At 45.3% G+C, this 13,915-nt stretch overlaps 1 protein-coding gene and 1 long non-coding RNA gene across 2 annotated transcripts in view; one reads left to right on the top strand and one right to left on the bottom strand.

Moving 5' to 3' along the window:
* Positions 1-8,702, bottom strand: part of LOC116579438 — a 39,151-nt gene extending 30,449 nt beyond the window's left edge. The window contains exon 1 of the long non-coding RNA XR_004281253.1: positions 7,684-8,702. This is a non-coding gene — a long non-coding RNA (uncharacterized LOC116579438). The remainder of the gene's footprint in view (positions 1-7,683) is intronic.
* A 33-nt stretch (positions 8,703-8,735) lies between these two features.
* The window catches only part of PEG3 (paternally expressed 3), a 34,089-nt gene continuing 28,909 nt past the window's right edge, over positions 8,736-13,915 (top strand). Inside the window, 2 exon segments of the mRNA XM_032324585.1 lie at positions 8,736-8,912; positions 13,823-13,909. The gene's annotated coding sequence lies outside the window, so the exon portion shown is untranslated.

Genomic DNA, 13,915 nt, shown 5'->3' with positions numbered 1-13,915 from the left:
TTTTCTGGCTGGCTCTTTCCTACAACTGAGTCTTTGCTTCTCTTCATCAGAAAAGCCTTCCCTGACTATGTTGTAACCACCATACAAACACATCCCTCCTCATTTCCACATCCTGGTTTTTTGTTTTTTGTTTTTGTTCAGCGCCCTCAGCACAGTTTTAAAGGTTTATTTTGCCAACTTACTTACTGTATGTATCTTCCTAGCTAGACTGAAGCTTGAAGACACATTTATCAAATGAGTAAGGGCAGGGGTCATTTTAGTGGCACTCAAAATGAACCATGAACCTGGCCTTAGCGTTGGTCCTTATATGTAGTGGGCACTCAAATAGTTGTTGAAAGAATGGATGAATAAGTATTTACTGAGAGATTTCTATGTATTTAAGATCTGTATAAGCTATGGGATCAGAATACCCAGTTAGTCCAATCTATTGCAGATTTATTGCAGGCCAGAGATTCTCAAACTCTGGTCTTAACACCCATTTACAATCTTGAAAATGATTGAGTCCTCCAAAGAATTCTGCTAATGTGGGTTATACTTGCCACTATATATAGGTTTAGAAATTGAAACAGAAAAATTATAAATGTATATTAGTTCACTTAAAAATAATTGTAGTAAATCCCAATACATGTTAATATAAGCAACTTTTTTTTTTAAACTGAAAATGTCTTAATTCCTAAAACAAAGAGAGCAGCATTGTTTTACATCTTTGCTAATCTCTTTAACATCTGGCTTGAATGAAAATAGCTAAATGCTCATCTGCTTAAGCATTCCCTCTGTCAGCCTCAGGAGAACTCCACTATACACTTGGGAAAGAAATGAGATTACTGATGTAGATAATTTAGAAGATACTATTTTTGAGATGGTGCTGGGAGTTTTTGCTTTCACACTTCCACTTCTTTTTAATACGAACTTGCAATGATAGAGATATTTATGACATCTCTGTGGATCAAAAACTGAACAGAAAGACACAAAGATATGTGGGGTTCAAAGAGATAAACCTGCAGGACTTTTGCTCTTAAAATAGGCAGAGGAAGTTAATTCCACTGCTGTGGAGTAAGGAGGTCCAGGAGAAGCTGATGCGCACTGAGGTCCCAGGTTCACTGTGTCAAACGGGCTGGGGTGGAGTTGTCCTGACATAAAATGAGACTGGAAAAAGGCAGTGACGGTTATTCAGGCCTCCAGCTTATGATGGTTATACTCAGGGCAGTGGGGAAAAACATGACCATGTAGAGAGTACCTAGCCTAAGCTGAAGTCTTGTTCAGTGAATAATATACTCTCTCTTCACATGGCACAAATTCCCTAATTGACAATATAAAACTTGTCTTGGGATTAAGTTTCTCACCGGCAGGTAGAGATTAACCACCCCCCCCCCAAAAAAAAAGCTGGATGTGGAGGGAAGAGAAGTTCTGAGAGGAGGGGAAAAGATAATCCACAGGAGAAACACTTAGAAACTAAAATTGCAAAGCACTGAGTTAAACTTAGGAAAACCTGTAATAAGCAAGACAATAAAATCAACAGAAAGGACATGAATTCACTCCTGACAAAATGCAATTCAAATTAGATAGTTTCAGTGTGATCTTAAGATTATTATTTTTTAAAGATTTTATTTGAGAGAGAATGAGAGACAGTTCGAGAGGGGGGAGGGTCAGAGGGAGAAGCAGACTCCCGGCTGAGCAGGGAGCCCATGTGGGACTCAGTGTGGGCCTCAGTCCTGGGACACCGGGTCATGACCTGAGCTGAAGGCAGTCACTTAACCAGTTGAGCCACCCAGGTGTCCTTGACCTTAAGATTCTTAAAAGATGAAAGATAGTATTCATAACATGTTCATCCATTTGAGAAAGGTGGTCATAAAAGAGTACCAATTAAAAATCATAGACATAAAGAAAATATAGCCATTGTAAAACACATAAAGTGAAATACTATACTGGATGCAGATAAAAGGAGGAATTACAGGGGCACCTGGCTGGCTTAGTCTGTACAGCATGCAACTCTTGATCTTGGGGTCTTGTGTTCAAGTCCCATGTTGAGTATAGAGTTGACTTAATATAAAAAAAAAATGTGTGTGTGTTTAAAAAAGAAAAAAAGGAATTAGCAACCCAGAAAAGAATATGAAAAATAGAGAAATTAAGATAAGTGGAGGATAGATGAAGAAAGGCCAGTATACTCCAGTACAGAAGAAAATAGAATTGGAATGGCAGAAAAGCGATTTTGGCCAAGACATACTGGCATGAATTCTCCAAATGGGAAGAAATACCTTCATCAAGCACACAAGTTCTGAGCAGGATAAACAGAAATAAATCCCACCACCTATTCTAAAAGCTCCAGGGACATTTAAATTGATATCAGACCTTCTTCTCAGCAGTGTCTGAAGACAATGGAATATTATCTTCAAAATAAGGAGGGAAGATAAAGGTCACCTTAGAATTCCATACCTAGATAAACTGTCATTTAGAAATGTCTCCTAAAGCCATTTTTAGAAATACAAATAGAAAGACTGTCTTACACACTAACTAAAATTTTATTTAAGGATTTATTTCATTAAAAAAAGATGAATCTAGAGAGGAGTAAAATTTAAGCAAAAATGAATGAATAAATTATTAAAATATCAATAAATATAAAATTAGTCATTGAATATAAAAAACTTTTTGGTTTATTTAAAAAGTATGGCTAAATTTCTTGACAATAACTAGAAAGGAGGAATAGGAAATTCAAAAATTGCTAGGGTATTCCAGGATATCTTTTATTATTTATACTGTTAAATATATACTTGTATACAAATTAGGAATTTAAGGTGGACAATAAAATAACTGAAATATAATTGAGAGCTTCCATATTAGCAGACGGGAAAAAAGGGGGGTAAAGAAAATTTGATCTACTTAGTAGAAAGTAAGAAAGGAAAAAATAAGCAGAGGAAAAAGCACAATCATCAAGCAAATATATCAGAAATTAATAATGCAAACAAATTAACTCCTCTGTGAAGAATAAACTCACAGAGTAATTTCTTTGATATCCAACTTAACAGAGGAAATCATGGACTTGTTTCTACCTAAAAATATGGCCTTGAAACATAAAGCAAAAGGTAAAGAATTAACCAGGAGCAGTGGATTAAAACCTTAGGCATAATGGACGGTTTCATGATAATTACTTAGGACTGATATATTAAGCAGAGAGAAAATTAGTAAGAATTCTGAAAATGTGAACACATAGTTAATAAGCTTGTCTATGAACACAAACAGAAATTGGTAGCTAGTATTTACAGAATACTCATTATTTTCTAATGCATTGAACAATTAAAAATTGATTATATCAAGATCACAAAGGAAGTTTTAACAAAAACATCAAATAATAACATACAGGTGATGTCATTTGGCCATAATGCAGTTAAATTAGGAATCTGTAATTAAAGACTTTTGCAGAACTTAGAAACCTAAAGGCATTCTTAAATGTCATGAAGAGGAAGTGTGATGGAAACAATATAACACGGTACTGAACAGCAGTGAAATACATGCAAAGCCAGTCAAGTGGTACTTGGAGGGAAAGTTAACAGTTTTAAGTATATCTGTTAAAAATTAATGGATTAAAATATATGAGTTAAATATGCAACTCAAGATGTGAGGAAGAGAAACCCAAATAAGTAGGAGCTAGGAAATAATAAAATGAACAGAAATTAAATGGAAAAAAGGAATATGGTTAAAAAAGCCAAAAGTCACTTTAAAAACATAAAATTGTCAAATCTTTAATAAAACTGGTAACATTAGAGTAGATGAAATGGTATTAGTACTAGAAAAGGTGACATTTTACCAATGCAGAAGAGATTATAAATCAAAGAGAATACTGTGAATAGTTCTGTGCTAATAAATTTGAGTGAAATGAACAGTTTTCTTGTAAAATATAAACGACCAAAATGACTCCAGACGAAGCAGAAATAAAAGTCCCAAACTTACAAGGAGACGAAATCTAAAATATTCTATGAAAGAAGACGTCAGATCTACATAATTTTATGGTGAATTATACTAAGCTTTCAAAAGCAGAGAACCCTATTTTTTTTATAGACTGTTGTGGAGAATATAAGCAGCAAGATAACAATCCAAGTCATTTTATAAGGCTGGCATAACTTTGATAAGGAAACCAGGCAAGGACAGTATAATTAAGAACTTAGATGTAAAAAACAAACATGAAATATAAGCCAGTAGTATCCAGCTGCATATATATATAAATCAGACTCTTGTAGTCATGCTCAATTAGGATTTAGGAATGCAAACATGTTTCAGCATCAGAAAATTAGATTTCATTCTCCACATTAACAGATTATATAAAATAATAAAGTATAATCTTCCCCCAAAATATAGAAAAGTCATTGTATGAAATTAAACTTATTCATGGTAAATTTTTTAGAAAATTAGAGCTTAAAGGAATTTCCTTAAACCCCAATAAATAGGCTCTACAAAAAAGCTTGTGAACATTTTTACTTGATAGTGAAAGGTAAGATGTATCCCCACCTCAGAGATCCTAACCAATGTGTTATGATAATGGAACGAGTTATGATTGTCAAGAGAAAAAAACTGTCATTAATAAAGATAGTGACATTACCAAAAACCAGGAATATTTGTAGACAAACTAACAAGTGTTAGAGCTAACAGGACTGGTAAACAAATTCACTGACTACGAAATCAAAAAAGCAATAGCAGATAATTCTTCTCAAAAGCTCATAATCTAATGCAAGTCATGAGAAAATATTAGATAAACTCATTGAGAGACATTCTATAAAATCTTACTGATACCTCAAAACTGCCAAAATCATGTAAAACAAGGAAGTACTGAGAGGCGGTCATAGCCCAAAGCCTAAGAAGTAACAATGTGTCGATAGGATTCTGGAACAAAAGGAAGATATTTACAGAAAAACCAGTAAGATAAAAATAAAGTCTGTAGTTTAATTAATAATTCTGTACTAATGTTAGTTTTTTCATTTTCACAACATTCCAAGGTTAGGCAAGATGTTAACATCAGGGGAGACTGGGTGAGGAAGCTTTATCTTTGCAATTTTCCTATAAACCTGAAGTTACTTAAAAAAAAAAAAAAAAAAGCTGTACCACATTGTAACCCCAAAATAACTGATTAAGTAATAGGGGGAAAAGACCTCCTAAAATCAAATTGAAATTCCAATAGGATATATTTTCTTCAGGTGTTTTTTTGGTTGTTGTTTTTTTTTTTAAGTAATATTTGTACCCAAAAAGGGGCTTGAACTCACAACCTTGAATCATCAAGAATCGCGTGCTCCACTGCCTGAGCCAGCCAGGCACCCTTGCAGTAGTGTGTTTCATCAAACTTGACAAGCTAATTCCAAAACTCATTTGAAGATGGAGGGTGAAGAATAGTCAAAGACGCTTTCAGAAAGCAAGGTAGGGCAGATGCCCTTTCAGGTATCAAGATATTGAAAGCTATAACAATTACTATGATGTGTTAACATACAGAGATTGACAAATGGGCCAGTGGGACAGATGAGAGAATTTAGGAACAGGCCTGCCCATCTACAGAAACATGTCAGGAGAAAAATCAGATCCCAATCACAAAACATACAGAAAATTAAACATAAAAACTTTAGACTTTTAGAATAGCTTTATGACTTCAGTGTGGAAAGGGATTTCTTAAGGTACAAAAAGCAGAAATATGAAGGAAGAGATTGTTAAATTTTACAGCGTCAGTATTTAACACCCATAGGAAAGGATTTTGATGGCTTTTTTTTAAACTTGTTTATGGTACATATTTTAGACTTATATTTAAGTGCAACTGGGGTAGGAAATGGGAGGTAATTCAAATTCATTATTTGCCTTTAAAGATCACCCTGGATGTTATGTAGAGAATGTTGGGAGGGAAGGGTTTGGACTAAAAGCAGTTTTTCCAAGTGAGTAGGCTAATGACCAAGGGAATTCATGGTGATTAGGATTGTCAGAAAGAGGGAAAACATTGGACAGATTTGGGATGGCTTAGATGTAGGGTCAGCAGGACTTGCTGATGAATTAGATGGTGTTATTAAGGAAAAGAAGACTCAAGAACAATTGTGAGATTTTTGGCTACCACAACGGGTGCTGTTTATAGAAGCATATAGAAATATAGAATGAGGAAAAGGAAAATAAAATATTTGTTTTAAATGCTTTCAGTTCCTGTTAGATATCAAGGAGCAGTCCGCTGTTCAGCCTACAGATAAAGGAGATTGAGCTTCTGTGTAAAGTTCTGTGGCAGAGGATATAAACGTGGGAGCTGCTGGCATCTCGGTGATATTTAAACCATGCTACTAGCCGAAACTGCTGCCTTGGGAGCAGATGTTGATGGAGAAGTCTAGTGACTAACTGAGTTATGAGCTTTTATAAGTTGAACAGAGCAGAAGCCAGCTAAGATGATGGAGAAGAGGCCACTGAAAATCAGAGTGGTGTAGGGTCACCAAAAAGAAGATAGTGTGTGTTCTTGTTTGTTATTGTTTCTTTTAGTGAGGATGTTGAATATCACTGAAAGATCCAGTGAAATTAAGATCAAGTGTCCTAACTGCATGGGGAATTGCTCAGCAATTTCTTTGGCTAGAAGGTATGGCATAGTAGAGGGAAAGAATGTACAGTAAGGCCTTTGAGTTAGAAGACCACTCCATCAAGAGAGGATTTTGGGGAGCGTGGGAGGAAGGAGTGCTGAGGAAAGGGGTAGTAGCTGGAGGAGCTCAGAGGGGATGTGGTATCTGAACGGAATGAATGATCTAGGAAGCAGATAGAGGACTATGAGGAGAGAGAGGATGGGGTCCATAGAATGTGTTAAAATCACCTCCAAAACCTTAATCAGACATTAACATCACCGGGAGCTCCAAAACAGCTAGAGTGCTCAACAGTTCCCCAGGTGATTCTAATGGGTGGCCAGATGTGAAAACCTCTGACCTAAGGGTAGTACCCCATTCACTTGCACTGGTGCCTCTAGAATTTCTGTAGAGGCTGCTGGGGAATATGTTTCAAAGGTGCATAGCAAGCACAATGTTTTCATTCAGTTTTTATGTTTACTGTGGTGCGGCTGGCTGGCTGAGAAGAGACTGGTGAAGACTTGGGGAGTTTAAAACATCCTCCATCCCACGCCAGTAACTTCTTAATGTAACAAGCAACCACTGATTTCTATTTATACTTACTAAGTATAAACAGAAAATTTAATTTGGGGCATCATATTTTATGTGCTTGTAGGTAACCTGCATTTTATAATTAACTCATGAATTTTTTTCCTCTAAAATTAAAATCCTACATTTTTATTGGCCACATAAAATTGCAATGTATGGATTTACCAGAATACCATTTAATTCTCCTGCGGAGTACACTTTTCTAATAAAAGATGATGCTCCATGAATATGCTTGCGTATTATCTTTCATACATCACTGCTTATTTTCTTTGTCTTGGTCTTTTGAAGGTAGAATAGTTGGATCAATGAGTTTCACCAAATTCATTGATTTTATTGCTAGAAAAGAAATTGGTATTTCTATCAAGGATATTCAGACGGTATAGGTTGGAGAAGGGAAGAAAAATCCTTCCTTCGTCCTCCTCCCTTGCCCCCTCCATTCCTTTTCCCTCCAGGTAACCAGTTAACGAGTTCTTGTTTTGTGCAAGTTTTATCTGCAGATGTGTTCATCCTTAACAAACAAACAAATGAAAACACTTACCAGCTCATTCCTACAAACTTGAGCAACTTATGTGTTTACCTAACTCTGGGAGTCCTTGGTCCTTCCTAGTCCTGGACAGCTGCCCCTCACTGTTGTCCTGAGCTACCGGTCCCCTCCCTGGTGTCATCTGCGGTTCGGTGGTCTGCCACCCAGTGCGGCGGGGTTCTGCGGAGCGGCTTGCAGGGTGTGTGCGGGGCGCTGGGTCTTCCGGGAGTCTGTTCAGGGATCTGTGCGGGTGCTGTGGGGTCTGGATGGGGACCGGTGCAGGTCTGCCAGGTGGCGGTAAGGTCTGCCGGGGTTTGTGCCCGGTACCGGCGGGGTCTGCGAGGGTCTCTGCAGGGATCTGTGCGGGACACTGGCAGGGTCTGCGGGGGTCTGTGCAGGTCTGTGCCGGGCAATGGCGGGGATGCGTGCGGGGATCCGTGCGGGGATCCGCGCACCGCACTTGTCCGTGGCACCCACTTCGCCGGGCTTTGAGGCAGCGCAGGATTTTTTGCCGCGGGTCTGTCAGCCATTTGTGTCTTCCCATGAGGTACCAGCGTCTCCGTGGCCGCCCAGCTTTCTGGTGCGGCTGGTGTTTCCCGTACTGGTTCCGAGAGCGGCTCGTTTACTGAGGGAGCTGGCCCGCGTCTTTCCTGTGTCCCAGGCGGAGAAGTGTCGTCTCCCACCTTCTCGCTTGTCTTTGCACTTCTACATACTCGGTTTTGCCCGCTGAATTTTCACATTTTGGACAAATGTACGTTATTTTTCTAAGTTGGTTTTGTGTTTGGGCGTCATTAGTTGGCCCTTCTCGGTGTCACCCCCCTTTCTTTGTGTGGGGGTCACACACACCCGCCCACCGCCCCCTCCCCCCTTAGCAGACCCCTCTCAGGGGCCCCTAGTATCAGCTCAGTTGACGTCAACCTCCAGCCTTCGCGCCAAGCTGTAGGCACGGCAATCACAGCCTGATTGGCAGGGTTCAGAGGCGTGGCAAAGGGGCCCGGGGTGGGAAACTTGGCCGCTGATTGGCCTGCGCTGGAGCCCCGCCTCTGCGGAGAGTCTGACAAGGAGTCGCACGCAGAGGCTCCGTGCAGACGCCGGGAGCTGCAGGAGGACGAGGTCGGAGCAGAGGAACTGGCATGTCCACCCTGGGCTGGTGGCGCCGCCGGGCGCCAGGGGTCCTGTGGGCGTGCTAGACGGTGCACGGGGGCTGCACCTTGGTCGGGCCCCAGGCCGTGTGGTGAGGGGAGGTGAGTCAGGCCGGCGCTCGTCCTGGACAGCCACATCAGGACGGTGTCAGGATGCAGCGTGAGGCGGCACAGCGGTCACACGCCACAGTCTGGGACCCTGGTCAGCCGGGGGGTGGGGCCGGTGGACGTCGTCTGGCAGGGTCCTCCCTCAGCGGGTCTCGGGCGTGGGTTGCCGTGCTTGCCGCAGGCGCCATCCTGTGTGGCCCACCAGGGTCCCGGGGACGGGTCATCCCTCTGAGGTGGCCCCGGAGCTGGGGGACTGCCGCGCCATCTTGCCTGTGGAAGTGGGGAACGGGGACTGGTTGGCCGCGGACTCCTGTCCAGCGAGCCAACCAGAGTGGGCGCTGGGGAAGTGGCGGGCTGGCGGGTTTCAGGGCGCCCCCTCCCTTCGCAGCTGGGTCTGGGGGCTGCAGACCGCTACGTCCATCCCACGGTGTCCCTGACAGGCTGGTTCGCTCTGGCTGTCCCTGCATCCCTTCTAGTCCTTGGGGGAGGGGCCTGTTTTGCCGCAGTGGCGGCGGGAGGAGCTACCGGCTGCAAGGGGCGGGGCCGAGGGCTTCATGCCTGTGGGGTAGTTTCTCTGGCTGTGAGAGGCTGGGAGCCCTCCTCCCCGCCTAGCGCCTTCTTCGGTGTGAGCAGTGACGGTAGCGGCACAGGCGCTGTCCTGATTGGTTGGCTGCAGGCTGGGCGGGGCCAGGGGCTGTCAAGACTGCGGCTCAGCTGGGTTACCGCTGTCTGCTGAGACCCGCCTACCTTGGCGCCATCTTTGGGGGGAGTGGCCGAAGCTTGCCGCGCAGGCGTGGTGGTGTCTGGCCGCAGCAGGGGGCGGGGCCAGGGGCTGTAGTTGGCTTTTCCGAACCTGTGTTCCACGCAGTGATTGAAGGCTGCAGGGTCTCGACTACTTTGCAGCTCCTTTGGTAGTCATGGGTCTGGCTGCAGAGGCCGACTAGCGTGGGGTCTGGACTCTGACTTCTGAGAATGGGCCACGGCAAGTGACTGGGCGCCATTTTTATTGGCTCGCCCCATGTGTGTGGTCTGGAGAGGCAGCGTCTACTGAAGCCAGGCGTTGTGCCTGAAGTTTGCCGCGGCAACCGCGGCCGTCATGAAACCATCAGTTCCGAGGGACAGGGCTACAGATTGTTGGCGTGCCCGCTCTTTCTCCTAGACCACCCTTTTCCTACTGTCTGGGGACAGTTGGTGCCCTGGGTGTGTCTGGCCCCATCATTTGGCTAGGGGAATTGCTGGGGGTGCGGGAGCGGTGGAGGTGTGTTGCGCAGTTTCTGTTGGTGGGCTTGGGGTGGGGCCTGGCCTGTGAAGCCCCGCTTGCTCTGGCACTATTTTTGTTGGTCGACAGGTGGCAGCCTGAGACTTACTGCGCAGGCGCCATCCTGCAGGCCTGCAGAGCTGCAGGGGGAGGATCCAAGGGGAGGGGCTGCAGAGCTCGGCCCACCTTAGAGCTGTTTGGCCAAAAGGTGGCAGCCGAGACTTCTTGCGCAAGCGCCATCTTGAGTGACAGTAGGGCTGGCCGTGGCGGTGGGGGTGGGGTAGGTGGGCCTAAGAGGAGGGGCTGCAGAGCTCGGCCCACTTTAGCGCTGTTTGGCCAACAGGTGGCAGCCGAGACTTATTGCGCAAGCGCCATCTTGAGTGACAGTGGGGCTGGCCCCGGCGCGGGGGCGCGGGGGGTAGGTGGGCCCAAGAAGAGGGGCTACAGAGTTCGGCCCACTAGCACTCTTCATTGGCCGACAGGTGGCATCCGAGACTTATTGCGCAGGCACCATCTTGAGTGACAGTGGGGCTGGCCGCGGCGGAGGTGGGGCGGGGAGTAGGTGGGCCCAAGAGGAGGGGCTGCACAGTTCGGCAGACTAGCACTCTTCGTTGGCCCGTAGGTGGCAGCCAAGACTTTCTGCGCAGGTGCCATCTTGAGTGACAGTGGGGCTGGCCGTAGAGGGCGGTCAAGGGGGTGGGGCTGCAGAACTCAGTCCATTCTAGTACTGTTTGTTGGCCGACAGGTGGCAGTCGAGACTTATTGCGCAGGCGCCATCTTGAGTGACCGTGGGGCTGCCGCGGAGGGATGGGGTGGATCCAAGGGGAGGGGCTGAAGAACTCAGCCCACTCTAGTACTGTTGGCCAACAGGTGGCAGCCGGACTTACTGCGCAGGCGCCATCTTGAGTGACAGTGGGACTGGCCTTGGGGGGGCGGGTCCAAGGGCCAAGGCCCACTCTAGTACTGTTTGTTGGCCAACAGGTGGCAGCTGAGACTTACTGCGCAGGCACCATCTTGAGTGACAGTGGGGCTGGCTGTGGAGGAGTGGGATGAATCCAAGGGGAGGGGCTGCGGAGTTCGGCCCTCTGTAGTACTGCTTGTTGGCCAACAGGTGGCAGCTGAGACTTACTGCACAGACGCCATCTTGAGTGACATTGGGGTAGGGGGTGGGGCCAAGAGGAGGGCCTATGGAGCTCCGCCCACTCTAGCAGTGTGTTTTGGCTGCCACGTGGCGGCCAAGACTTACTGCGCAGGTACAATCTTAAGTGACAGTGGGACTGGCTGCTCTTGCTGGGGGTGTGGTCCCCACGAGGCCAAGGGGGGGCTTCGGAGCTCCACCCATTTGATGAACAGGTGACAGCTAGAGCTTATTGCGCAGATGTTACCATCAGTGATTTTATTTCTGGGAGCTCACCGAAGGGCGGCTTTCATGTTTTGAGTGACTAACAGGAGACTGTAGACCCCATGTTGGCCTGGGATCGCCCCCCGCCCACCCGAGGTTTATTGCACAGGCACCATCTTGAGTGATGCCTCAGCTGCGGGGGAGGACGGCCCTGAGGGAGGGGCTGGCTTGTCCTGAATGACGGACAGGATCTGCAGACCCATACCCACCCTAGCGGTATATTTGTTGGCCGGTAGATGGCTGCCGAGGCTCACTGCGCAGGCGCCATTTTGAGTGAGTGGTAGAACTACACGGGGCAGTTGTGAAGGACAGGCCGACTTGTCCTGATTGATGGAACTGCAGACTCCTGCTTGTTCTTGTGCCATGTTGGCCAGTAGGTGACTCCGAGGGTTACTGCGCAGGCACCATCAGGAATGGCCATGGAGTTGGAGGGTGGGCCTGCAGGTGGTGTTGCCGTGTCTTGAGTGACTAAGGGCACCTGTGTAGCTCTGCTCACCTTTGCTGGCCAAAGGGAGTGTGAGGTTTGCTGTGCAGGCACCCGTTTGGCAGGCCCAGAGTGTTCGCCGCAGTGGCCATGCAGCATGGCGGGAGGCGCGTTTCCTTGGAAGGATACCAAAGCCAGCTCTCAGGGGAATCCGGGGGACAGGGCTCACCCGGACAGCTCGGAGGGTCAGTCTGGAAAACTGGGGTTCAGATTTAGATCTTTTAATATGTTTGGGGAAGGGCAGGGTCTCAAGAAAATGGAGATGGCAGGCTGTGGATGTAAGGTTTGAGGTTTGGAAGCTCTGAGGGCAGTATGGAGGTTATGCAAAGAAAAAGGTCTAAAAGCCTATGAACTAGACAATTCAGAGCTACAGACCGTTACAAGAGGGGCGTGGTATGGGAGATTATGGAGTGGATGCTCTCTAGGCAAGTCCGGGCGTGGTTTTGGGTGGAGGCTGTGGGAGAGCTGGAGGGGCAGGGCTTCCTGCTTAGAGAGGTGAGGTGGGGCTGCTCCTGCGCAGAGCTCTTTGGGGCACTGTCACAGCGTCCTCTGGAGGGCAGTGATGCTTCCAACACTGAATTAGCTTTCACCATGTTTCCTTAAGTCTATTCTGGACTCCAGTGGGGGCTGCTTCTAGTCCTAGCTCCGACAAAGGAGCCTGTAAGTCCCTACCTTTATTTATTTATTTATTTATTTAGGTAGTAAGGAAGGTAACACGTTGCATTCTTCCTTCCCAATGGTGGTGAGAGAAAATTAAGAATATACATCCACTGGTGAACAATGTTTCAATATATAGTAGAGTGTAATGGTGAAGATGCTTCCCCCAGGTGCTTCTAGTTGATTGAATGCATGCTCTGAGGCACAGAGGGACTTGAAATAGGAAGTATTAATCATTGGAAGGGTGTTGATAATCTCTAAAATGTTACATAAGGTTAAGGAATGATGTTACTACTTAATGATAGTACTGAGGTCCACATATAAGTTAATTTTAAGTTAAGTTCATATTACTTAAATTTAAAGTAGAATTAAATGTCTGGCCCTGCATCACTGGCTGTTAAATGACAAAACTGGGATTTAATTCACTTTTCTAAAGGGTGCATATTGTTGCTGCTCTGTGTGGTGTTCATGGAAAATGTCAGTAGATGTTCTGTTTTCCAAAATGACATTACGATGATCTATAATAGTCTGCCATGAGGTCTGAGATTGAGTTCTCTGAGCATCTGCTTTTCTGTGAACTGGGAACTAGAAAATTAATAGTGTTGTGGTAAGGAGTGACAAATAATAAATAATAAAAGTAAGATGTTAAGCACTATATAGGGCATGTAACTAGTAAATGACTGTACTGCTTTAGCTATTCTTTCCTCCGATTTTTGCCTGCAACATGCATCCTTTGCTTTTAGAGGGACAGCCAGTGTCACATAGCTAATAACTTCCGTTGAATTCTTGACTTGATTTCTTAATCCAAAGCACTGTGTCTTTACTATTTTGCTCTGTTTGTTAGAAAGGGTTCTGAGATACCCAGAAATTGGCTTGCACACCCATTGACATAACCTCATTGGAAAAGGGTTGTGGTTACAGTCCAAGGTGCATCTGCCTCAGGGAGCAATGCCCATGGGCCCTTCCATCCTGTAAGGAAGAGCTCTTCTTCCTGGTCTGGTTTGACCTCTGTCACTGGAAGAAGTGGAGATGCATCTCTTTTCAGCCTGAGTAATGTATATACAAAGTAAATTTGATATCTCATGTTTTCTTTTCTTCCCCAGCTTTGCCTTCTCGAGCTTCTACCCTTCTCAGAGACAGCTGGCAAGAGGACGAGGGACTAGGTCCAAACACTAGGTGGCCAGGTCCAGGTGAGC

The sequence above is a fragment of the Mustela erminea genome, chromosome 19 (assembly GCF_009829155.1).
Source record: "Mustela erminea isolate mMusErm1 chromosome 19, mMusErm1.Pri, whole genome shotgun sequence".
NCBI lineage: Eukaryota > Metazoa > Chordata > Mammalia > Carnivora > Mustelidae > Mustela > Mustela erminea.
The sequence above is the reverse complement of the archived record's forward strand: the minus strand, read 5'-3'. Positions and strand labels throughout refer to the sequence as shown.